This window comes from Pseudophryne corroboree, chromosome 1 (genome assembly GCF_028390025.1).
Source record: "Pseudophryne corroboree isolate aPseCor3 chromosome 1, aPseCor3.hap2, whole genome shotgun sequence".
Classification (NCBI taxonomy): Eukaryota; Metazoa; Chordata; class Amphibia; order Anura; family Myobatrachidae; genus Pseudophryne; species Pseudophryne corroboree.
In genome coordinates, this window is record NC_086444.1 from 201,580,075 (window position 1) to 201,607,807 (window position 27,733).

Here is a 27,733-nt window from a genome sequence, read left to right on the forward strand (position 1 = left end):
ACCCATCCTATCAACATAGTCATCATGATCCTAGCCGCAAATAATAGAGTGTCACTGTCAATTTTGCTTTCTCACATTTGCTTCCTTTCACTTCAGCTGATTTTAATAATCCCTGTCAACCCACAAACAGTCCACATTACTCTCCTGACACAGGAGCTTTCAAGACGACGAAATCTCAACATTCATTTAGCCACTACAAAAGAAAGCTGTCCGGCTGGACAAATATTATTTCCACACTTGACAGTCTTTACAGCTAAGCATGTCTTTTAATTTTAACTGAAGCTGCCATAGGGTTGATATGAGATTCTTGTTCACTGCAGATTGACTTGCAGGATTAACAGAGCAACAACTGTAATTGTAGTAGACAAACCCAACACATACAGTGTATGTTTTTTGTTATTATTGTTTCATTTATTACAGTGGGGATTTTTTTAAGACCAAAGCTAGTAATATGAGGTACTCTTGCTTATCTACCATGTGTCTGAGGTGTGCAGCGCACACAGAGCCAAGGGACTCTGTAACATGATGATCCCCTTGACTTGTGAGCACAAAGACACATTCAGACATAATACTGTGTCAGTCCACTCTTGCTAGTTATAGATAACATACATTGTACAGTACTTTCTCCCAAGACCGTCACCAGTGGTAGGACCATCTTGCCCCTCCCCCCCCTTTTTCAGCAGTGGGGGTGGGGGTGTGTTTATTCTAGCACACAGGCCCACAGTGTTCAATGTCCCTGATGTGGCACCTGGATACTAATGCTTTACATAATGTACAGTGCTTGTGCCCATGATCCATAAGGTTACAGTGAGTTTCAGTGTCGGCCTGGGGCATGTAAGGCCCACGGGGCGGGAGGGGGGGGGGATGCACTGGTAGGGCCCATTTTCAGGGGTGAGGCCAGTCTGCAGAGGGGGTGTGGCCTGCCACCTTATTGATTTGACTAACACTAGAGAGTGCAACGTCTGGGCCCCTTCATAAATATATACAGTAAATTCAGCTGCTGCATGCATGATAATGTGCCAGATGAATAACAGATTAATAACAGCAACGCACTGTAGAAAATACACACATAGTCCAGTATAAGGTAACATTTGTATAATGTATAATTCAAGTGCACAGTCTAGAACCTGATCCCTAGAGGAGGGGCCTCCATGTGGTGGGACCCACCGGTGTTTTGCCCTGTACCCCTGTGGGCCAGTCCAAGCCTGGTGAGTTATTAATCCTATGTCTACCAATATTCTTTATCAAGGGTCGGTTCTGATGCTGTTTTAGAAAAAAAAATATTTAAGAAAAAATTGTCAGGCATGTGACAGGGGTCCTGATTCAGAAGTGGACGCAGTGCCGATGTTTGCACAGTTGAGAGTTTTTTTGCTACTGTGGACGCACAAAGTCCAGAAAATTCCTAAGACAAATGCGTACCACTGAGTGTACGAAGAGATAGCTGTTGAGTACAGAGGGGTCATTCAGATCTGATCGCTGCTGTGTGTTTTTGCACAGGTACTAAATGCGCATGCACCAAAATGCTTCCTCGCGTTGGATAACAACGGGCATCGCCGGCCAGCGATGGGATGGTGCGAAAATTCAATTTGCACGGGCGTTTGCAAGGTGATTGACAGGAGGAGGCCATCTGTGGGTGGTAACTGACCATTTACTGGAAGTGTTTGGAAAAACGCAGGCGTGCCCAAGCATCTTCAGGGAGGGTGTCTGACATCCGCTCCGGCCCCGATCAGCCTGATGTGATCGCACTGGAGGAGTAAGTACTGGGCTAACGTTAGTGTAGTGTTAGCTGTAGTGTTATCCCCCGGCTGGTGTAGCCTGGTGCTAGTTACTGGAAAATAGGGGGCACCCCACAATGTTTGTTTCCCCTATTTTCCAATGCCAGCCTAGGCTCAGAGGTCCAGGGATGGTTATTGATTTTTTTTCTTTGGGGTGGGGGGATTGGAGATCTCCAGCAAAATTGGACAGGTGTGTACACATAGACTGGATATACAGTAGAACCTGCGACCAGGTCTCCAATAGGATTGTATAAAAAGTCTAGTCTGAAGTTGGTTCCCACGAAGGATTGGAAGTGTTTAGGGGCAGCTTTAGGGTTCAATGCGATGTGCCAAAAATAATTGCACGATGCACAATAAAACGTGTGATGTTTACTGGACATCTCTATGGGTTACAAGGATGTGCCATACCAGAAAGGCAACATGGCCAAGCCACTAATTAAATAGCCTCCTTAGGCAGTGATTTACTTAATGAATGCATTTTAAAGGCATTAATTTTGTCCTGCTTGTATGATCTGTTTTGAAATACTAACCTAATTGGCATTGGCAGTGAACATAGAGCCAAGTTGGGGTAAAATTCCCAACTTTACTAAATCTCCCTCTCAATTGTCTGTAGTGAGTACTTGCAGTAAAGATCTGAAACCCCCGTTATGGCAAATTTTGAATGCTCTTTTCCTGTTAATAGACAAGGCGTGGGCAAGGTAATAATATTTTGGAGCAGTTTGTTCCAGTTTCACCAAGAGGCCACACATGACCTTTTTGGATTCATCATTTGTGGGATCCAAGACTCATCACAAAAGTGTGTATGCAGCTCAGACTAAGTTAACATATGAATGGACAGTCAAATTGGTTAGAAGACCTCACAATCTAGAAGTGGTCTTTATTATTTATTAACAGATATTTATATAGGGGTCAATCCAAATAGCTCGCCACCACGCAATGGTGTGTAAACATCAGCATCATCGGAACTCATCCCCCACGTGGCCGGATCTCACCACAGATTCATAGACTTTGTATGCAGCCCTGCTTGGGTGTGAACAAAATTCCAAACATTTGATGATTCCATAAGTGTGGCATATAGCTGCCATTACTTGCACCTGCAAGTAAATTGCAGTTAATTGGATTGACCCCATACCATTCCAGTATATACAATTGGTATTAAATTGACTGTAACCCCCAATCTATCTAAATGTCCCCCATTTTTGCAAGGCTTACTCACAAAATTTGAACCCTTTTTAAGAACTACTGGCTGGTATGCCGGGTTTGGTATGCAATGTCGACCACACTATTGGTCGACATGGTTTCTAGGTCGGCATGTACTAGGTCGCTATGACAAAAGGTTGACATTAGTTTTTTCACTTTTTTTGGTGTCGTTTTCTCCGTACAGTGACCGGGAACCCCAATTAGCGAACCGCTTCACTCGCCATGCTTCGGGCTACCATTCCCAACTGTAGTCCACGTGGATTGAAAAGTATGAAAAAGTAAAAAAAAAATTAAAAACAGGTGAAAAACTCATGTCAACTTTTTGTAATTTTGACCTAGAGTCCCTGTCGACCTACAAACTATGTCGACCTACTTACTGTCGACCGGTAGTGGTCGACCTAGAGACCGGATGCCGGTATGCCAACCTGCTGTATGCACTGCGTGAATGCTTTGATCAAGATTGGCAGAACAAGAGACAAAAAAACAAATGACCATTGGAGAGCCTCTTTGCAAAACACTACTGTAGACTGCCTGAACAATATGACCATTCGGTGATGTCACCTTACTAATTGATACTTATTTTATTACAGACCCCAATTAATTCAGAGAGTGTCCATATTATCGAAACAGTGGAGGCTTGAAGAACTTGACAGTATTGGGTTTTTTCTTTATATTTTAGATAGCCAAGGTACACCATTAATCATACTGATCTGATAACCAAGATGTAAATCATGACAAAATAAGGAGCTATTGCTATTACTAAACCAATTTCAACAGAACGTACATTATTTTTCTGTTGAGCATTCCAGTAGATGGTATCTTATCTCTAATAGGCTGGTGTTAAAAGCTTTAGTCTCATTTTTCCTTTTCTATCCGCAATGTCGTCTTCAAAGTGAACTTTCTAGCACAGTTCAGAGTTTCACATAAATCACTTTAAAAGTAATTGATTTTTCTGATGAACTTGACAGTAGTTGAATAATTAGTACTTTATTTAAAGCTTGCACGTGTCAATCAAAATTCTTTACATTGCTTAAAATAGGAAGCTGTTAACTCCTTTAGCTGTTTTATATAATAAACAGTAGTTTCTTATAATTCAGTTTTGCATTCACAATTATTCTTTAATAATTTATTAAAAATGCAGGGTTTGTTATTAAAGATAAATTATTCTGAACTCTACTACATATAGATAATTATAGGAGCCTAGAATGTTGACGACAGATGAAGTCCAATTTGACTGTAGTAATCAGAGTATTATATATCTTAATTTTTTTATTCTAGGATTTACCTTTGTTTTTGTTTTTCTGCTAAACCTCCTGGTTTTATTATGAACCCACTATCCACCAAACGGAAAATAAATCGTAAAGTTAATTACAGATGCTGACCCATATCTTCACTTTGCACTTGGCCGCCAGAAACACACGTGAACTGTTATGGGGTAGTATAAATCGTGTTTGTCCACCTACACAGTATGATTAGTCGATTCAGACTACTGTACTTTTTCCCTTTGTGCTTTTAAAATAATGATATTAAAATATTAGTTAGATTTGGGTGGGTTATTTTGTTTCTGTGCAGGGTAAATACTGGCTGCTTTATTTTTACACTGCAATTTAGATTTCAGTTTGAATACACCCCACCCAAACCTAACTCTCTCTGCAAATGTTATATCTGCCCCCCCCCCTGCAGTGCACATGGTTTTGCCCAACTGCTAAAAATGTTCCTGCTGCGATCAACTTGGAATTACCCCCATGGTTTTGCCCATTAGAGAAAAAGTTTGCTGCTGCGATTAGGTCTGAATTAGGTTTAAGTAATAAATGTTCTATAAAAATATAGTCAGTGGACTTGTTCACAAGACTAATGACATTGATGTCACAGCTTATTCTATACTTTGTCACTGTGCTTTTCGCACATACTGTAGCTGGTTTTTGACATTGGTAGTTTGAAATAGTTGGGCAGCATTGTGGAGCAATGGGTTAGCTATGTTGCCACACAGCACTGGGGTCATGTATTCATTTCAAGCAGGGCTCAATCAAGTTGGCTTCTGACAAAAATAAACCTCATGTAGGTGTGTATGCAAGTGATAGGGGATATGGATTGTAAACTTCATTAGGGCATTGATGTGATTGAGAATCTTCTCTGTGAAGCTCTTTGAATTATGTACCCATTGCATAAATAATACCCCTTTTCCACCTGAGTACAGAGTATGACCCGGGATTTTTAACCCGGCTACAACCCGTGTCGGCCCCGTTTCCACTTAACCCGGGTAAGCTCTGTAAAAGCCTATTGAGGTAATTAAAAATGGTCTTTTTACTGTCTCAACATTACCATACAGTAGTTTAAAGATGGGGAGCCTACCATAAATTCTTATAGTAAAGCCACAGTATTTTAATTAAATTGTGTGATCCTGACATGTCAATTTGGGATCACATTTCTTGTCACCGTTTGTTTCTTGATTAAGCTGTATTAATTCAATTTACACTGGCTAGACTGATTACGCGTCAACCCCGTGATAGCTAGTCTATTGGAAACCTACAGTAATATGAAATTACAAAGCAGAGCGGCTAAAAAGAACTTATGAAAACTGTGGATGATTTTCAAAAGTGGAGTTTAAATGGTGATGTGAAATCTTGTCATTTAGTTACTGTTTTCACAGCACAGCTCTGCTTGTTCCCTAAATGTGCTAAAAACATAGAACTTAACATATGTGTTTTGATTTGATGTGCAGATATTAGATATTCACTTAAATTATTCAGAAAAAAATAGTTCACCAAAAATGTTTTTCTCTATTTTCTAAGAGAAGTTAGTTTGCAGTAACGAATCCCAACCATTTGTTACTTTTTTATTTTATCCTCTTTTCTGTGCTCTGCGAAGATCTGAAGCAAGTATTTTCTTACTTAGGTTTTATGCCTACTTATGTATAGCTCTATACTATACATTATGTATCTCCATGGAGAAACCTGATCGACCTTTCTGAAACCCGTAAATAGACCTGTTTTTCATCTGGATTTCACGCAATCCTTTCTTTATGTCTCAGTGCAACTAAATAAAGTCAGCAATGACCTCCTTGCTGCCAAACCCAATGGCCACTGCTCTCTGATCATTCCCCTCGACCTCTCTGCTGCTTTTGATACTGTGGACCACTCTCTCCTCCTATAAATCCTTCACTCCTTTGGTTTACACGATACTTCCCTCTCCTACCTGACCATTCCTTCTGTCTCCTCTCATGACTCCCCCCCCAACCTGACCATTCCTTCTGTCTCCTCTCATGACTCCCCCCCCCCAACACACACACACTTTCACTAACAGTAGGTGTCACCAAAGTTCTGTTCTTGGATCTCTCCTAATCTCTCCCACTATACGTCCTCTTTAGGGGAGCTTATAAACTCTTAACCTCCAACATCATCTCTATGCTGATGATGCTCAGGTCTACCTTTCCTCCCTGACCTCCCCCTTTCTCTCCCTTCTTATACATAATATGGCCGAAACTGAGCTCATCATCTTCCCACCTTTATGCATAACCGCACGTCCCACAATTTCATTCTGTTGACAGCACAACCATGTCCTCTAGCCCCCAAGTGCAATTTCTTAGATTTATCGTTGACACCTCTCTCCTTCATGCCACACATTCAGCGCCTTCTGCAGTCCTAATGTATCCATCGTAAAATTATTTCTAGGATCAGACCCTTTTTCACCCAAGATGCTACTAAGAGCCTCATCCACTTACTAGTCTCCAGATTGGACTACTATAACCTCCTCCTATCTGTCCCCTTTGACTCCCACCTCTCTCCACTCCACTCTGTCCTCAGTGCTGCTTAGAGGCGTCACTAGGGTTGGTGTCACCCATTGAGGTAACTCATGGTGTCACCCCCCATGGACCTCCGCCCATATCACACCACACCGAATCTATAGCAATGTTTTACTAAAAATAATTACTTCTGATCATTATTTTAAATTTTTTTTAAATACGTTTGACTTAGTCAAATAAATATATTTTTTCTCTGAAACAGTGGAGTGTATTGAAGTGTACCATTTGTTTTTAGAAATAAATGTTAATTTCAATACAATCCACTTTTACTTCAAGAAAATAAAATATATTTGATGAAGTGACAGTGTAGTTTAAAGGTAAACTGTAAATACTAATTTACAATCCAACAGTCCACAATCTGTTTCTACACAGACTCTAACTTGCTCCAAAAAATAAGTCACAATCTTAATTCAGCTAGCAGCTGAAATGGTAGACAGTAAGTAAAAGAACGCAGAGAACAATGAGGTGCACACTGCAGGTTCTCTCTCTTAACAGCGGCACTCCTCACACTCTGCTCCTAGAATACCAAGCGGTGCCGGCATGCATGATGACACTGCAACAGGGTTGATTTGCCCCCCATACCTGATAATTCCCCCGATGCCTCAAAAAACAAAAAACCTGCCAACCCTGGACCTGATAACCGCCCTGCTAAAGCCTTGTCCACTACATGTGACAACAGCGCTCTCTATCCATACATCCAATTGGCTGTTACCCCTGTGTAGCCAAACAGGGAATTCAAGAGGTATGTGGTGACTAAAAATCAGAGAAAATACACACTGAGTATATCCTGTGAACTGCCTATATTATGATAAACCTGACACACTTAGCCCCCTCAGGTTATAGAATATAGGAATAGCAATCTGAGTGAGATATACGAAATGGAGGTCACACAGCAGCTATACACACACACACACACACACACACACACACACACACACACACACACACACACACACACACACACACACACACACACACACACACACACAGAGTCAGTTTGTACAATGCAGAAATTATGACATGCAATAAAACTGCACTGGACTAGCAATACAGAGTAGTACTATGTATAGCTATACACTGAATAGATATAACAATGCACAGTAAAGACTGGATGTATGTCACAGAGTACTTGTACTAAATAACCCTGACTAAATGCACTTTTTCTTAACGAACACTGTCAGCAGACATGTAGTATACTTAAGTGCCCTGTAAAATGCACAGCGCTGACAGGCAGGCGGCTTTACAGAGGAGGATTTGCCCAAACAGTCCCAGGATCAGCTCTGCTTGCTATAATGGTGCCCAAACACTGACAGGGAGTGAGGGAGAGATATGCAGCTCCAGGGCGGGAACTTTTACTCTAAATGGCGCCCTGGGGCTGGGGGAGGGGCTACAGGTCAAAGCCTTATCCCACTGCTGGACTTCACCACCGGGTACTGGGGGCTTAATAAAACGGTTTTATGAGAGAAAACTGACCTGTGCACATGCCCTGGTGGTCTAGTGGGGTCCCTGTACTACCACAGTGTCCAGGCCAGCGCGTGTGGCCCGCCTCCAACCGGCCACGCGGGATCGCGAATTACAGCCGGTCCCGTCAGGGGGACCCCTTACCTCCTCCCTGAGTGCGGCCATGCGATCCGTGACAGCAGCGGTTGTGTGTGTGACTAACTTGAAAGAAAACTGGAGCATCCGCTGTAGATACCCAGCAACCAGGGTGCGGGAGTGTACAGCACCGCTGGGGGTGATGGAGCTGCAGCAGGAGATGTCTGACTGACATCTAACACAGTCAGTGTCTCTGCTGCAGCCCTTGAAGTCTTCAATATTCTTTAAAAGCTTCTCTCAGGTCTGCTGGAGCAGCCCCCCCGTTATGTGCCTGCTTACTGCATGGCACCAACTACAAAACTGAGCTCCTGGGCACAGAGGCGGAGTTATAGAGGAGGCGGCGCTAGGCATTCTGGGAACAGTTAAAGCTTTGAGCCTGTTGGTGCCTCGGATCAAGATCCTACTCTACACCCCAATGTCATTCCCTGTGGAGCCCAGTGTACCCTGCAGCAGAAAATTACTTGAGCTCTGCAGGACCATACACATTGCTGTTAAGTAGAGAATGTGGTGTCACTGACACGGTTTCCCAAGATGGAACTTATGAGTGTTAACTTCACAAACTACTTAGATACACATTTGTCATTCAGTAGGCAAGCTAAACCCATGGCACTGTTTTCTGCTGCCTGCAGATCATACATACCTGTATATACAGTGTACATATATATCTTGCTTTCCAATTCTTATCATGTACAATGGTCATGTCAGTAAAATAAAGTCACTAAGTTTTGAACATAAAAAATACACGTTAAATGAGAGCGCATAAAACATTGGATGGAACAATTGAAAATAAATAAATTGCGAAGTGTATATTAAGGATTTGAGAGAGAGAGAGAGAGAGAGAGAGAGAGAGAGAGAGAGAGAGAGAGAGGTTTCCAATGTGTTATAAAATGTAGAGGTTGTACTGGTATCTGCAGCTACCAGCTTTTCATTTCTGCATAATGTTCAAAACATTTGACTACATTAAATGCATTATTTCTAATAGAAGCCAATCAGATGCAATGCTTTTCGGGTCTATGTCAGGGGTGTCCAAACTTTTTGCAAATTGGGCCAGATTTGGGGAGGTGAAAATGTGTGGGGGCAGACCAGCTACATAAATGCCCCCAGCAGTGCTGCCAGATACACATTATATGCCCCCAGCAGTGCTGCCAGATACACAAATGCCACTAGTGCCAGATACACATCAGATGCCCCCAGCAGTGCTGCCAGATACACATTATATGACCCCAGCAGTGCTGCCATATACGTATTATATGCCCCAGCAGTGCTGCCAGATACACAAATGCCCCCAGTGCCAGATACACATTATATGCCCCCAGCAGTGCTGCCAGATACACATTATAATCCCCCCAGCAGTGCTGCCAGATACACATTATATGCCCCCAGCAGTGCTGCCAGATACTCAAATGCCCAAGCAGTGCTGCCAGATGCACAAATGCCCCCAGTGCCGGATACACATTATATGCCCCCAGCAGTGCTGCCAGATACACATTATATGCCCCCAGCAGTGCTGACAGATACACATTATATGCCATCAGCAGTGCTGCCAGATGCACAAATGCCCCCAGTGCCAGATACACATTATATGCCCCCAGCAGTCCTGCCAGATACACAAGTGACCCCAGTGCCAGATACATATTATATGCCCCCAGCAGTGCTGCCAGATACATATTATATGCCCCCAGCAGTGCTACCAGATACACATTATATGCCCCCAGCAGTGCTGCCAAATACACATTATATGCCCCCAGCAGTGCTGCCAGATACACATTATATGCCCCCAGCAGTGCTGCCAGATACACATTATATGCCCCAGCAGTGCTGCCAGATACACATTATATACTCCCACAGTGCTGCCAGATACACATTATATGCCCCCCACAGTGCTGCCAGATACACATTATGCCCCCCGCAGTGCTGCCAGATACACATTATATGTCCCCAGCAGTGCCACCAGATACACATTATATGCCCCAGCAGTGCTGCCAGATACACATTATATGCCTCAGCAGTACTGACAGATACACATTAGAGAACTACTTACAAGTGAAAATGAACACCTATGAGGGGGGGTGAAGCACTGAACTTATTGAGACCGCTGATAACTGCACACTGCTGCGGAGCTGCAGTAAAGATGGCCACCGCAATGATCCTCCCTGGTGTCTCCTTTTATAGATTCATACACACAGGAGGGCTGGGTTTGTCTCAGCGGGAGAGGCAACCCCAGCCCTCCTGTCTTACCAGATCATCATCAGCAGACCAGCCTGACAGCAACAGTCGGGGAGTGTCAGTGTGGCGGGGTGCAGTGGTCTACAAAGGCAGTGTGCCTGAGAGACAGCGGGCTGCGAGGCTAGTGTTAGCGCAACAGGGTGCAGCAATCAGTAATAAACAAGCAGGGCAGGCTGCGGGTCAGTGGAAATGTGAGCACGGGCCGCAATTGGCCCCTGGGTTGGACTTTGGACATGCCTGGTCTATGTAAACCTTCCATTTCTTTTTCAAAGGGGCAGTTAATGGCACCATTAGACTCAAAGGGTTTCATTCTAGAAAATGTCTCTTCAGTTATACACCCTTTTTAGTGTTTGTGAACTGCATGGTACTCTTGTTTAAAATGCATTTTCGCGACACTAAAAACTGCTTGAGAGAATATTATCCTCATGCCAGTTTTACTGAATATTAGTAGTTGCCTCCTGAAAGACCTCAATCCTGATGTGCTAATTCAGTGCTTAACCCCTTCGCAGCGATGGACGAGCAAAACTCATCCTACACACTGTAGGCATACAAATGGGAAGTGAAACTTACCTAAAAGTTCCCCTTACAGTTGTTTTTGCGAGGGTTCAAGGAAGGTGAAACTCAATGACATCATGAAGCTGTACCCACTCTTTGGCCATTTTGCGTAGATTATCTTTGCATTGTGAGAAGACGGGTGGGGTGGAGAACACACGACACAAGGTATAATTTGTGTCGGTAATGCACAAATTAGTGATATTGGACTGTAAACAGCCCAACAAGTGCGACCATGGGCTCAGCAATGAGGAGGTTAAAGTGAAGGGATGAGGCTGTTAGCATTCAATTTAACCTATTTTAGTGTCAATCTGTAAGTCTGTACTAAGTAAAAGAAATGGTTTGCAATTTTGGTACAGTGTAGGGTCTTTATCAAGCTTCTGTTGTCATGTATAAGGGTTTGCTTAGACTGGGAGTGGCGTGAGTGACCGAAACAGGAGTGGAGGTTGAATGTTGAAAATTGGATCAAATTCCTACTCATGGGAGTATTGTGACTCAGCTAAGCCTGTGTGCGCAGGGATTAATTTCATACCAAACCACCTGACATCAAATTCCTCCCCTTTTGCATCCCCCACTCGCCCTTACAGACCATATTCTGCCCTACACACTAATAGATTTTAAGAAACGATATGAACGTTCTCGTTCATATCGTTTAGTGTGTAGGAACAAACGATGAACGATGCACGGCCCCGCACTCGTTCATCGTTGGTGGCCAGTTGCTTATGCATGCAGGCCAATATGGACGAGATTGTCCATATTAGCATGCACTGCTATGGAGCCGGGTGATGGGGGGAGTGAAGAAACTTCACTCCCCCATCACCGCTCCCCCCGCCGCCGGGTCACCCGTCTGCCGTATCCGCTTTCAGGCAGCTCGGCGGTGGATCACTAAATGTGTAGGGGACATTGAAGTCCAGAATTGCAGACTGCAGTCTATTGTAATCCTAACAATATCTTCCTTCACATGCAGCTTTACAAAATAACTAAGGGCTGTTTAGCACAAGAATCGTTTTAAAAACACAACAATATAATGTATTAAAGGGTGCAGAGTAGTTATAATGCTTCAGATAAAAAAAAAAACCTCAATATAACATAAATAGACACAGTAGAAGACTGCAAGCATTTGGAGTAAAACAGAATATTAACTTATATTGGAGTTATACAGTCTGTTGTCTGAGAATAGCATGGATAGATTTTGGGGTCACCATCATGGAGGACAATTATGGGGGTACTGAAGGTAGGGCCCAGGCTTTCCAGGGAGCTCAATTGATACAGGACACATGTGCAGGTTATATCCGGACCTGCAGTCCCATTGCCTTGTTGCTCTACTGGCTTTATCTCTTAGCCACTGTGATCTCACAGCTTGCCAGCATTTGTCTGTTCACGGCACCACATTTATCTACTCAGGAGAGGTCGGCACTGACTGTGCACATTGGTATCAACCTACCTATATGATTCCACTGTAGGTGGCTTGGTGGCCACTCTCCAGAGTGCTGGTTGTGGTATTGGTTTCCTCTCACCCATAGCACTAGGGATCATTTCAAACCAGACCACAATTCTGATGATCCAACAGGACAGATGGTGCAGATTTCTTGTATTTAATTGACATGGGTCCCATGAGACATTTTTCATGGCCGGATCGTGAGTGGCAAGAGAGCTGTCAGCTTCTATTTTATATGCCTTTGCAGTTTCTATTATTAATACATATTTAGAGTCCTGTATGACTTTTCGAGCCATGTAAAGAGTTTATACCTACTATCGGGATGCAGTTAATTTGATGCCAGTCGGGATCCCGGTGGTCAGCATTCCGACGCCAGAATCCCGACTGCCGACAGTCGGAATCCTGGCTTACAGGGGCTATTCACACTCGAGGGGACTCTTTGCGCTCGCCCCGCTGCCGGCATACTGATGGCCAGGATGCCGTTGTTGGTATGCTGACGGCCGGCATCCCAACTGTCTGTAAATCATACGGGACCTACTATTATATTTCAAGGAGAAATTCACTAACTATTGCTATACAACATTTCATAGTGAATAGTTTCTCATATGCTGTCATGGAAACTGCTGTCTGGATTAATGAGGATGCAGTCAAGATCCCGCCGGACGGAATCCCGGCGGTCGAAATACCGACACCAGGATCCCGACCGGCACAATCCCGACATATTCTCCCTCTGTGGGTGTCCACGACACCCACAGAGGGAGAATAAATTAGTGTGCAGAGCGTAGCGAGCCTGCAATAGGCTGAGTTGCGCTCGCCCCCCTATCGGGATTGTGCCAGCCCGGATCTCTGTGTCGGTATTCCGACCGCCAGGATCCCGTCCGGCGGGATTTCGTACTGATCCCAATTAATGGATATCCATCTATGAGGTTTTAACGAGTCTTTAGAAATCCATATATTCTAAATTGTTTCCCCCAGTTATTTTGTTTTAGTTTTGAACATATGCACGTGTCCTGTTATTTATTGTAATGTGATTTTTGATTGGTCTATTTATATGGATGCATTTATTGACTGTTATAAACGTACCCATATTTATCCAGATTCCTCTTCTTTTGGTTTTTCTAGGGGGCTGTTCACCCTCTAATGATCCTGGGCTTTGCATGGTATAAATAAAACACATAAAATTAAACTCTGTATTTTCAAATTGGTGTGGTCAAGGGAGGGGGTGTCCATGATACCTAGTACCGCACTCTGACACCCACCCAATATTCCTAATAGCTTAATTGAGTAGACTGATTTTCTTTTTCGTGTGAAGAAACAGTGGGGTCAATTCAATTTGGTGAGTTTGTTTTCCAATTCCCGACTTTGCAAACTCCCGTGCATCGCGGGAGTTTGTCAGGAATGTGATTTTTAGTCACCAATTCAATTCGGGGCAGAGTATGCAAAATTGGTCGCCTTAAAAGGAATTGTCAGGAGGGGCTTTAGGCAGGAATTTGACTTCCCGAGGTTTTGAGAGGCGATATAAGGCCCTACTGAAGCAGAGCAGGAAGCTGCAGCCATTTTGGAAACGCATGTGGATAGGAGCACTGTTAATCAGGAGCCCGTTTTTATACAGCAGGATCAATAAGTAAATTGTTACTTTAACTTGTGCAGTACTGTTAGTGAACTTGTGCAGTACTGTTATGCTTTTGTTTTTTTCTCATTTCTGATGGGGGTTTGTCATACGTGTTAAATGTCTAGACTTGTGCTTGTAATTTATTACTGCAATTGGGTGTGTATGTGGGGGCAAGTGTATGTATTAGTTTGAACTAGGCTAACTGACTGGCTTACAATTTAATTACATACACTCCTGCTTAAGTAGGTGTTTTCAGTCTGATTTCCTTCTTTACTTCTGGCTTGTTTGGACTGCATGTTTCTATGTAGGTTGTGCAGGTTGTAGCATGTCAGTGTAAGATTACAAAGATATGTTTGTCCATGGATCTTTTTTGGAGGGCGGGGTTACTGGTCACAATTGCAAGCTGCAATGTCATGTGAGCTGTTCGGTGCATGGCATGTGTGTAACCCTTTTTTGCACTGGGCTTTTTCTTGGAAGGGGAGCCTGTTAGCAAATGCAAGCTTCCATGTCATGTCTAATAACTCATGAATACGTCAGTGTGGGCCTGGGCATATGTAATTGGTTTACAGCAAACAGGGCTGCAAGGTGGTTTAGAACTCAAAAATTAAGCAACAAGAGTTATGGACACAGCAAGTATTTGTTAAATACAAACACTAAATTGACATACTTAAAAAAGTACAATAACGATTTAATGCAATTTTCAAAGTTGAAATTACATGCAAACTTTAATAAAATCAAAGTTGAAATGTAACCGTTTTATTTACAATAATGCCTTTGCCTGTGTTGTCCATAACCGGTTACAATGCAGAAAATACTATGGAAAGTAATAGGGGTATAGCCTGAGTTATACTCTTTGGTTCAGGCAGCCGCTGCTTCATCCAGGGGGAAAACCCTCCACGCAGGCTTGAGCGGCAACTAAAAAAGAAAAATCTGGTTAGTTCTGCAGTAATGCCATTCACACTCCGTCTGTGAAGCAAAACTCCAAACAAAAATCCAAACTATACAAATCTGATATTCAGATACAGGATGGACCATGTCCTCTTCTAAATCCTCTTCACAGGATGAAGTCTTCTCAGGCACAGCACTACTCCCTCTTCTGCTTAAAACCTCCTCTGTAGCAAGAGCTGTTGAGGGGAGGGCCAGACCACTTGGCAAACTTTTATACAAAGGGGAGAGGACAGAAGGCTCTTGTGTGGGCGCACTCTTATAGAAAAGAAGTAAATTTGATAAGGTAATTGAGATAAATGGTTAAAACATAACTTTTATTGACTAATATTACAAACGAGGTTGTTACCGGAGATCTATCCTTTAAGAATGCAATATACCGAGCATCTTAGTGAGATAAAAAATGTTCTGGTCTCTTAATGATTAAAAGTGTGTGGAAGGGCGGTAGACATTAGTTGGTCATACCCCCATTCCCACTTGACCAGTACAGACTTGCTGTATTGATGGAACCACAGGGTAGTCAAGACACAAAAATAATGATAATAACTATGCTCTCTTGGCTTAAGTAGAATTAGAGAAATGATCAGAAGTCATTCCTCTGAGTATAATACAAGAAAAATGGACATGCTCCTATCTGGATTTGAGACAGTAATAACGGTAGAGGTAAATATGGCACCTCACGTAGATGGTGCCCGTGACCAAAGGTCTGGAGATTGCAGAGTAAAGAAAACAAGTGGTGATACTGCTGTTGGTGTTACTACCACATAGGTGAGGAAAAAATCCTACTCTACAACACCAGGTATTCGCAGGTGGTCCCCCTTCCTGGTACTGACTTGGCCCAACGCTGTTTAGCTTCCAAGATCAGACGAGATCAGGCGTTGGCAGCGTGGTATGGTAGTAGAGAATTTTATGTGAACATCAATGAGAGTGCACCTATTTAAGAATATTGAAAATCAGAGCCGACAGGAAGAGGATTGAGGAAAGATGAAGTAAAAAGGTGGATCTGCTTTCCACGTTAGACCTGATCCAATATTCCCACTCATGTGGTGCAATGTACCAGGAATCGTAAATGAGAGTCCACGAAGGATAGTGATCTATAGACAGTTGAAGTTAATGAGAATCATGATCTATAGACAATTTGAAATTAATAAAAATACAGTCAGAAAAACACTATCACAGGTATATTACAGTATATCCCGACAGATAGTGCATGATAGGAGATGCTGATTGAAACAGATAAATGCGTAGTCACTCTGGTGATACGGTCTATTTCAAAACTGAGGGTAAGGTCTGGGATCTATAGGGTTAAGCACTGAGGTGACTGATTTATAGAAACTATACCAACATATATCTGTTAACCATGTGTGTCATACACTGTTTGCCACGTGGTCCCGGATAGAATATGGGATGCTAATATATACTAATTATCTGCATGCATAAATTGCTATGAGGAGGCAATAATAAAAATGGATGAATACCAGCACTTAAATAAGTATAACAAATATAATGGTCAAAAATTAATAACACCTAAACTAGGCGTTAGTTTCCAATAGGTTCACTCAATGCTAGGTGAGTGCTAATGAATAAAGGTCTCTAGATAATCACCCCTATGATACGTACTAGGTACGAGATAATTCAAGCGGTACTGCTAGGTTTTGTAAGTAGGAGTTGCTATCCGTGTCAGAGAGCCACAGGATAGTAATGCTTACAGTTTCACCAGAGATCAGGGTAAGCCGAGAGAGCAAGGCAGATAAATGAAGCTAAATGCCAGGATACGGTAGTGTCGACGGGACCCCTGTTCCTAAATGCGGAAGACGCGTTTCGCCCTAGGGCTTGTTCACTTCCGGGTTCCGTGCTGTACGGTGTAGGGAGAGGGCTTTTATGTCCGCCCCGGTTAAGGCTTAGCCAATCATGTGGTGTGGTGTGGTGGGTGTGATCTCCCCATATGTGTAGTTGCTAGGAGACCGCATGCATAAGGACGTCAGATAGGGAGGCGGGAGATACATAACTTATCGCGAGATCGCGGGCGCCATCTTGGATGTGGGAAGAAAATCTTGAAGGTTTGTGTGGGCAGTTACTAAGAGACTGAGAATAGCGGAGCGAAAAACGTCATTGCCGGAGGCTAGAAACATTGGGTGATGGTAAATCACCAATTAAGATATGTCGTATGATGAATGTGATCTCCCCGTATGTGTAGTTGCTGGGAGACCATATTTACTGGTGACGTCAGATCGAGAGACAGCAGATGCACCTCATATCGCGAGAGCACGGGCGTCATCTTAAAGGTGGGAGAAATGCCATAGAGAATAGGGTTTGTATAAGCGGTTGCTAAGATACTGATAATACAGAGCTGAGAAGTCATAACCGGAGGGCTGTGAACATTAGGTGGTAGTAAATCACCATTGTTAGATATAAGAATACTAAATAGTGGATAGGTGGCACAAGACCTTATTGCATTGCTGCGTTATAAAGGATGCTAATGTTGCCATTTGATATTAGGTGATACAAATAGATTAAATATTTAGGAAGAACTATACATGGGGGATGAGGGAATGTGATGAGATGGGGATATAATAATGAGAGAAAATAAAATATGATATGAAAAATCTATAAGATATATAAAGAAATAAATAACCTAAAATTATGACTGGAAGTGGATAACAGATAAAGATAATAATTTATTAGTACCATACTTGATTATAGGGAAATATTAAAATGAAATTAAATTAAAATGAGAATAAAATTAAAAATTTTTTTTGAAAAGTAAAATGATAAATAAATAAATGATAAATAATAAATGAATAAAAAATATATTGATAAATGAAAGGTGGAAAATGAAAAATGAAAAGCAAACAGGATAGGCCTGGGGGAAATTGTAATGGAGGGGCTGGACGTGCCTATCATTTATTTATTTATCATTTTACTTTTCAAAAAATTTTTTTAATTTTATTCTCATTTTAATTTAATTTCATTTTAATATTTCCCTATAATCAAGTATGGTACTAATAAATTATTATCTTTATCTGTTATCCACTTCCAGTCATAATTTTAGGTTATTTATTTCTTTATATATCTTATAGATTTTTCATATCATATTTTATTTTCTCTCATTATTATATCCCCATCTCATCACATTCCCTCATCCCCCATGTATAGTTCTTCCTAAATATTTAATCTATTTGTATCACCTAATATCAAATGGCAACATTAGCATCCTTTATAACGCAGCAATGCAATAAGGTCTTGTGCCACCTATCCACTATTTAGTATTCTTATATCTAACAATGGTGATTTACTACCACCTAATGTTCACAGCCCTCCGGTTATGACTTCTCAGCTCTGTATTATCAGTATCTTAGCAACCGCTTATACAAACCCTATTCTCTATGGCATTTCTCCCACCTTTAAGATGACGCCCGTGCTCTCGCGATATGAGGTGCATCTGCTGTCTCTCGATCTGACGTCACCAGTAAATATGGTCTCCCAGCAACTACACATACGGGGAGATCACATTCATCATACGACATATCTTAATTGGTGATTTACCATCACCCAATGTTTCTAGCCTCCGGCAATGACGTTTTTCGCTCCGCTATTCTCAGTCTCTTAGTAACTGCCCACACAAACCTTCAAGATTTTCTTCCCACATCCAAGATGGCGCCCGCGATCTCGCGATAAGTTATGTATCTCCCGCCTCCCTATCTGACGTCCTTATGCATGCGGTCTCCTAGCAACTACACATATGGGGAGATCACACCCACCACACCACACCACATGATTGGCTAAGCCTTAACCGGGGCGGACATAAAAGCCCTCTCCCTACACCGTACAGCACGGAACCCGGAAGTGAACAAGCCCTAGGGCGAAACGCGTCTTCCGCATTTAGGAACAGGGGTCCCGTCGACACTACCGTATCCTGGCATTTAGCTTCATTTATCTGCCTTGCTCTCTCGGCTTACCCTGATCTCTGGTGAAACTGTAAGCATTACTATCCTGTGGCTCTCTGACACGGATAGCAACTCCTACTTACAAAACCTAGCAGTACCGCTTGAATTATCTCGTACCTAGTACGTATCATAGGGGTGATTATCTAGAGACCTTTATTCATTAGCACTCACCTAGCATTGAGTGAACCTATTGGAAACTAACGCCTAGTTTAGGTGTTATTAATTTTTGACCATTATATTTGTTATACTTATTTAAGTGCTGGTATTCATCCATTTTTATTATTGCCTCCTCATAGCAATTTATGCATGCAGATAATTAGTATATATTAGCATCCCATATTCTATCCGGGACTACGTGGCAAACAGTGTATGACACACATGGTTAACAGATATATGTTGGTATAGTTTCTATAAATCAGTCACCTCAGTGCTTAACCCTATAGATCCCAGACCTTACCCTCAGTTTTGAAATAGACCGTATCACCAGAGTGACTACGCATTTATCTGTTTCAATCAGCATCTCCTATCATGCACTATCTGTCGGGATATACTGTAATATACCTGTGATAGTGTTTTTCTGACTGTATTTTTATTAATTTCAAATTGTCTATAGATCATGATTCTCATTAACTTCAACTGTCTATAGATCACTATCCTTCGTGGACTCTCATTTACGATTCCTGGTACATTGCACCACATGAGTGGGAATATTGGATCAGGTCTAACGTGGAAAGCAGATCCACCTTTTTACTTCATCTTTCCTCAATCCTCTTCCTGTCGGCTCTGATTTTCAATATTCTTAAATAGGTGCACTCTCATTGATGTTCACATAAAATTCTCTACTACCATACCACGCTGCCAACGCCCGATCTCGTCTGATCTTGGAAGCTAAACAGCGTTGGGCCAAGTCAGTACCAGGAAGGGGGACCACCTGCGAATACCTGGTGTTGTAGAGTAGGATTTTTTCCTCACCTATGTGGTAGTAACACCAACAGCAGTATCACCACTTGTTTTCTTTACTCTGCAATCTCCAGACCTTTGGTCACGGGCACCATCTACGTGAGGTGCCATATTTACCTCTACCGTTATTACTGTCTCAAATCCAGATAGGAGCATGTCCATTTTTCTTGTATTATACTCAGAGGAATGACTTCTGATCATTTCTCTAATTCTACTTAAGCCAAGAGAGCATAGTTATTATCATTATTTTTGTGTCTTGACTACCCTGTGGTTCCATCAATACAGCAAGTCTGTACTGGTCAAGTGGGAATGGGGGTATGACCAACTAATGTCTACCGCCCTTCCACACACTTTTAATCATTAAGAGACCAGAACATTTTTTATCTCACTAAGATGCTCGGTATATTGCATTCTTAAAGGATAGATCTCCGGTAACAACCTCGTTTGTAATATTAGTCAATAAAAGTTATGTTTTAACCATTTATCTCAATTACCTTATCAAATTTACTTCTTTTCTATAAGAGTGCGCCCACACAAGAGCCTTCTGTCCTCTCCCCTTTGTATAAAAGTTTGCATACTTTCTGGCTCTGGGCGCACCACCAACTAGGACGATAATAACACCGATACGTATATAGTATACCATATGGAAAAGGCTAATTTTTGCCCTTTTTCTCCCCTACCAGTTTAGGGTAACTCACTGTCCTGTTTTGGTTTTTCTTCTTTAATTTTCAGTATCTATTCCTATTTAGCTTTACCGGTGCCGGATCGCCCTAGGTTTTTGTACACTTGGCAAACTTGCCAGGGGCGGATTTGTTGTGATAAAATGATAAATATTCTTTGGTAAGACTTATGCAAGACATTTACGTATGAAATATGACCATCTGCTTAGAAAAATATAAAATAAAACTCTCAGCCCTTGGGGGATGAGAGAGAAAAATGGAGAATTACCTGTAAAAAATGTCAGGTATAAGAATTCTTGCCTAAACACAGATTAAATTTAATTGGTCCAGCCCTTATAAATGTATGGTATTATGAACAGTCGAGAGTTTGAAATAAATTACCGACTAAAAACGCAATTTGCCGACTAAGTAGTAACATCACTGATAATTGAATTGGTGGGAATTAGTACTGTCGACTAAAGTCCCGAAAATTCCAGATTTTTGCAAACTGTCACCGAATTGAATTGACCCCAGTGTATCTTTACAAACCTTTTCCTCGGCAACATCTCCTTTCTTCTTTTGACATCACTGGAGAGGGTTGGAAGTTGATTTCCCCCCATGGAGTAGTTGTTCCATGGAAACTCAGCAACTTTCCATACTTCATTATTTTTTAGGTGAATTTCCTAGGAATATTCTGCTACCTGGCACACACGCCTAACATTTTCTGCATAACCACATATCAAATATCACTATAATAAGAATTTACTTACCGATAATTCTATTTCTCATAGTCCGTAGTGGATGCTGGGGACTCCGAAAGGACCATGGGGAATAGCGGCTCCGCAGGAGACTGGGCACAAAAGTAAAAAGCTTTAGGACTACCTGGTGTGCACTGGCTCCTCCCCCTATGACCCTCCTCCAAGCCTCAGTTAGGATACTGTGCCCGGACGAGCGTACACAATAAGGAAGGATCTTGAATCCCGGGTAAGACTCTTACCAGCCACACCGTACAACCTGTGATCTGAACCCAGTTAACAGCATGATAACAGAAGGAGCCTCTGAAAAGATGGCTCACAACAACAAAAAACCCGATTTTTGTAACAATAACTATGTACAAGTAATGCAGACAATCCGCACTTGGGATGGGCGCCCAGCATCCACTACGGACTATGAGAAATAGAATTATCGGTAAGTAAATTCTTATTTTCTCTGACGTCCTAGTGGATGCTGGGGACTCCGAAAGGACCATGGGGATTATACCAAAGCTCCCAAACGGGCGGGAGAGTGCGGATGACTCTGCAGCACCGAATGAGAGAACTCCAGGTCCTCCTCAGCCAGGGTATCAAATTTGTAGAATTTAGCAAACGTGTTTGCCCCTGACCAAGTAGCAGCTCGGCAAAGTTGTAAAGCCGAGACCCCTCGGGCAGCCGCCCAAGATGAGCCCACTTTCCGTGTGGAATGGGCTTTTACAGATTTTGGCTGTGGCAGGCCTGCCACAGAATGTGCAAGCTGAATTGTACTACAAATCCAACGAGCAATCGTCTGCTTAGAAGCAGGAGCACCCAGCTTGTTGGGTGCATACAGGATAAACAGCGAGTCAGATTTTCTGACTCCAGCCGTCCTGGAAACATATATTTTCAGGGCCCTGACTACGTCCAGCAACTTGGAATCCTCCAAGTCCCTAGAGGCCGCAGGCACCACAATAGGCTGGTTTAAGTGAAATGCTGAAACCACCTTAGGGAGAAATTGAGGAGGAGTCCTCAATTCTGCCCTGTCCGTATGAAAAATTAGGTAAGGGCTTTTATAGGATAAAGCCGCCAATTCTGAAACACGCCTGGCTGAAGCCAGGGCTAACAGCATTACCACTTTCCATGTGAGATATTTTAAGTCCACAGTGGTGAGTGGTTCAAACCAATGTGATTTTAGGAATCCCAAAACTACATTGAGATCCCAAGGTGCCACTGGAGGCACAAAAGGAGGCTGTATATGCAGTACTCCCTTGACAAACGTCTGAACTTCAGGAACAGAAGCTAGTTCTTTTTGGAAGAATATTGACAGGGCCGAAATTTGAACCTTAATGGACCCCAATTTCAGGCCCATAGACAGTCCTGTTTGCAGGAAATGCAGGAATCGACCCAGTTGAAATTCCTCTGTAGGGGCCTTCCTGGCCTCGCACCACGCAACATATTTTCGCCAAATACGGTGATAATGTTGTTACGGTCACATCCTTCCTGGCTTTGATCAGGGTAGGGATGACTTCATCCGGAATGCCTTTTGCCTTCAGGATCCGGCGTTCAACCGCCATGCCGTCAAACGCAGCCGCGGTAAGTCTTGGAACAGACATGGTCCCTGCTGGAGCAGGTCCTTTCTTAGAGGTAGAGGCCACGGGTCTTCCGTGAGCATCTCTTGAATTTCCGGGTACCAAGTCCTTCTTGGCCAATCCGGAGCTACGAGTATAGTCTTTACTCCTCTCCGTCTTATGATTCTCAGTACTTTTGGTATGAGAGGAAGAGGAGGGAACACATACACTGACTGGTACACCCACGGTGTTACCAGAGCGTCCACAGCTATTGCCTGAGGGTCCCTTGACCTGGCGCAATATCTGTCCAGTTTCTTGTTGAGGCGGGACTCCATCATGTCCACCTTTGGTTTTTCCCAACGGTTCACAATCATGTGGAAGACTTCTGGGTGAAGTCCCCACTCCCCCGGGTGAAGATCGTGTCTGCTGAGGAAGTCTGCTTCCCAGTTGTCCACTCCCGGAATGAACACTGCTGACAGTGCTATCACATGATTTTCCGCCCAGCGAAGAATCCTTGCCACTTCCGTCATTGCCCTCCTGCTTCTTGTGCCGCCCTGTCTGTTTACGTGGGCGACTGCCGTGATGTTGTCCGACTGGATCAACACCGGCTGACCCTGAAGCAGAGGTCTTGCCTGACTTAGGGCATTGTAAATGGCCCTGAGTTCCAGGATATTTATGTGAAGTGACGTTTCCATGCTTGACCACAAGCCCTGGAAATTTCTTCCCTGTGTGACCGCTCCCCAGCCCCTTAGGCTGGCATCCGTGGTCACCAGGACCCAATCCTGAATGCCGAATCTGCGGCCCTCTAGGAGATGAGCACTCTGTAACCACCACAGGAGAGACACCCTTGTCCTTGGAGACAGGGTTATCCGCTGATGCATTTGAAGATGCGATCCGGACCATTTGTCCAGCAGATCCCACTGAAATGCGTGGAATCTGCCGAATGGAATCGCTTCGTAAGAAGCCACCATCTTTCCCAGGACCCTTGTGCATTGATGTACTGACACTTGGCCTGGTCTTAGGAGGTTCCTGACTAGGTCGGATAACTCCCTGGCTTTCTCTTCCGGGAGAAACACCTTTTTCTGTACTGTGTCCAGAATCATTCCTAGGAACAGCAGACGTGTCGTCGGAATCAGCTGCGATTTTGGAATATTTAGAATCCATCCGTGCTGTCGTAGTATTACTTGAGATAGTGCTACTCCGACCTCTAACTGTTCTCTGGACCTTGCCCTTATCAGGAGATCGTCCAAGTAAGGGATAATTAAGACGCCTTTTCTTCGAAGAAGAATCATCATTTCGGCCATTACCTTGGTAAAGACCCGGGGTGCCGTGGACAATCCAAACGGCAGCGTCTGAAACTGATAGTGACAGTTCTGTACCACAAACCTGAGGTACCCTCGGTGAGAAGGGCAAGTTGGGACATGGAGGGGGTAGACGTTGGTAAAGCAGACTTCAGGAACCGGCGAGGGGGAGACGTCTCGAATTCCAATTTGTACCCCTGAGATACTACCTGCAGGATCCAGGGGTCCAATTGCGAGTGAGCCCACTGCGCGCTGAAATTCTTGAGACGGGCCCCCACCGTGCCTGAGTCCGCTTGTAAGGCCCCAGCGTCATGCTGAGGACTTGGCAGAAGCGGGGGAGGGCTTCTGTTCGTGGGAAGAGGCTGTCTGCTGCAGTCTTTTTCCCCTTCCTCTGCCCCGGGGCAGATATGAGTGGCCTTTTGCCCGCTTGCCCTTATGGGGACGAAAGGACTGAGCCTGAAAAGACGGTATCTTTTTCTGCTGTGAGGTGACTTGGGTTAAAAAGGTGGATTTTCCAGCCGTTGCCGTGGCCTCCAGGTCCGATAGACCGACCCCAAATAACTCCTCCCCTTTATACGGCAATACTTCCATATGCCGTTTGGAATCCGCATCACCTGACCACTGTCGCGTCCATAACCCTCTTCTGGCAGAAATGGACATCGCACTTACTCTTGATGCCAGAGTGCAAATATCCCTCTGTGCATCACGCATATATAGAAATGCATCTTTTAAATGCTCTATAGTCAATAATATATTGTCCCTGTCCAGGGTATCAATATTTTCAGTCAGGGAATCCGACCAAGCCACCCCAGCACTGCACATCCAGGCTGAGGCGATTGCTGGTCGCAGTATAATACCAGTATGTGTGTATATACTTTTTAGGATATTTTCCAGCTTCCTATCAGCTGGTTCCTTGAGGGCGGCCGTATCAGGAGACGGTAACGCCACTTGTTTTGATAAGCGTGTGAGCGCCTTATCCACTCTAGGGGGTGTTTCCCAACGCGCCCTAACCTCTGGCGGGAAAGGGTATAATGCCAATAATTTTTTAGAAATTAGCAGTTTTTTATCGGGGGAAACCCACGCTTCATCACACACTTCATTTAATTCATCTGATTCAGGAAAAACTACGGGTAGTTTTTTCACACCCCACATAATACCCTTTTTTGTGGTACTTGTAGTATCAGAAATGTTCAAAACCTCCTTCATTGCCGTGATCATGTAACGTGTGGCCCTACTGGAAAATACGTTTGTTTCCTCACCGTCGACACTGGAGTCAGTGTCCGTGTCAGTGTCTGTATCGACCTGAGGTAACGGGCGTTTTATAGCCCCTGACGGTGTTTGAGACGCCTGTACAGGTATTAACTGATTTGCCGGCTGTCTCATGTCGTCAACAGTCTTTTGTAAAGTGCCGACACTATCACGTAATTCTTTCCATAAGACCATCCAGTCAGGTGTCGACTCCCTAGGGGGTGACATCACTAACACAGGCAATTGCTCCGCCTCCACACCATTTTCCACCTCATACATGTCGACACAGCGTACCGACACACAGCACACACACAGGGAATGCTCTGATAGAGGACAGGACCCCACTAGCCCTTTGGGGAGACAGAGGGAGAGTTTGCCAGCACACACCAGAGCGCTATATATATACAGGGATAACCTTATATAAGTGTTTTTCCCTAATATAGCTGCTGTATATATTAATATGCCAATTTAGTGCCCCCCCTCTCTTGTTTTACCCTGTTTCTGTAGTGCAGGACTGCAGGGGAGAGTCAGGGAGCCTTCCTCCAACGGAGCTGTGAGGAAAAAATGGCGCCAGTGTGCTGAGGAGATAGGCCGCCGAGAAGGGGGCGGAGCCTTTCTCCCGCTTTTTAATGGAAAAATTGGCAGGGGTTAAATGCATCCATATAGCCCAGGAGCTATATGTGATGTATTTTTTTTTTTTTGCCAAAACAAGGTTTTTTATTGCGTCTCAGGGCGCCCCCCCCAGCGCCCTGCACCCTCAGTGACCGGAGTGTGAAGTGTGCTGAGAGCAATGGCGCACAGCTGCGGTGCTGTGCGCTACCTTATTGAAGACAGGACGTCTTCTGCCGCCGATTTTCCGGACCTCTTCACTCTTCTGGCTCTGTAAGGGGGCCGGCGGCGCGGCTCCGGGACCCATCCATGGCTGGGCCTGTGATCGTCCCTCTGGAGCTAATGTCCAGTAGCCTAAGAAGCCCAATCCACTCTGCACGCAGGTGAGTTCGCTTCTTCTCTCCTTAGTCCCTGGGTGCAGTGAGCCTGTTGCCAGCAGGTCTCACTGAAAATAAAAAACCTACTTTAAACTTTTACACTAAGCAGCTCAGGAGAGCCCCTTAGCCTGCACCCGTCTCGTTCGGGCACAAAAATCTAACTGAGGCTTGGAGGAGGGTCATAGGGGGAGGAGCCAGTGCACACCAGGTAGTCCTAAAGCTTTTTACTTTTGTGCCCAGTCTCCTGCGGAGCCGCTATTCCCCATGGTCCTTTCGGAGTCCCCAGCATCCACTAGGACGTTAGAGAAAATAACTGTAGGTCTGACCGAGATATATAATTGTTGTTAAGTAATGCTGCCAACCCCATGTACATATAATGTATTATCATGTGGAGTGCTTGAATGCAAAATAGGTACATATATCTTTCACATTTTGGATAATCCTAAATATTTTGATGACAGGATGTATTCAATATCTCAGCTGTCGGGATCCCCTCGCTCAGCATACTGGCGCCGGGTTACCAACACCTATTGCCCCTCTTGGGGTGTCCACGACAGTCCTGGAGGGAGAATGTGGCTGCCACCGAGCCCGCAAGTGGCTATGTTGCACTCACCCCGCTGCCGACATTCCGGGATGACGGGCGCCGGTATATAGATACTAACCAGTTGATGACGTAACAAATCCTTCATACTAGAGTAAGGGGCCCTACACATTTCCCGATGCGCCGCCGAGGCGCACGACGGCCGATAAGCGACCCGGCGGCGGCAGTGACGGGGGGAGTGAAGTTTCTTCACTCCCCCCGTCACGCGGCTGCATTGAAGTGCAGGCAAATATGGACGAGATCGTCCATATTGGCCTGCATGCACAGCCGACGGGAGACCAGCGATGACCGAGCGCGGGGACGCGCATCGTTCATTGCTGGAGTCTCCACACTGAAAGATATGAACGAGTTCTCGTTCATTTATGAACGAGATCGTTCATATCTTTCAGAATATCGGCCAGTGTGTAGGGCCTATAACCCAGATTATCTTCCCTGCATATCTTTCAGTTTTGGGTAATATTTTCTTTCTAGTATCCCATATACAGAATACTTGGATCTTTTCAAAAGTAATTTGATATATAGTAACAGTTTCTGAGGTTGAAAAAAGACAATTTGTCCATCGAGTTCAACCTATGTGTGGTCTCCT

The 27,733-nt window shown here is 43.9% G+C and overlaps 2 protein-coding genes and 2 pseudogenes across 3 annotated transcripts in view; 2 read left to right on the plus strand and 2 right to left on the minus strand.

The window, feature by feature from the left end:
- KIAA0825 (KIAA0825 ortholog) overlaps nt 1–27,733 on the minus strand; it is a 712,480-nt gene that overhangs the window by 673,865 nt on the left and 10,882 nt on the right. Inside the window, exon 2 of one of the 2 annotated variants that reach the window (XR_010247310.1) lies at nt 14,899–15,116. The exons of the other annotated variant lie outside the window; for it this stretch is intronic. The gene's annotated coding sequence lies outside the window, so the exon portion shown is untranslated. Of the gene's footprint in view, nt 1–14,898; nt 15,117–27,733 lie in introns of those variants that run through there. 2 annotated transcript variants of the gene reach the window in all.
- Nucleotides 1–27,733, plus strand: part of SLF1 (SMC5-SMC6 complex localization factor 1) — a 382,477-nt gene that overhangs the window by 29,341 nt on the left and 325,403 nt on the right. The window lies entirely within an intron of this gene.
- LOC134933164 (5S ribosomal RNA) lies at nt 15,931–16,049 on the minus strand (annotated as a pseudogene).
- LOC134954165 (5S ribosomal RNA) lies at nt 19,931–20,049 on the plus strand (annotated as a pseudogene).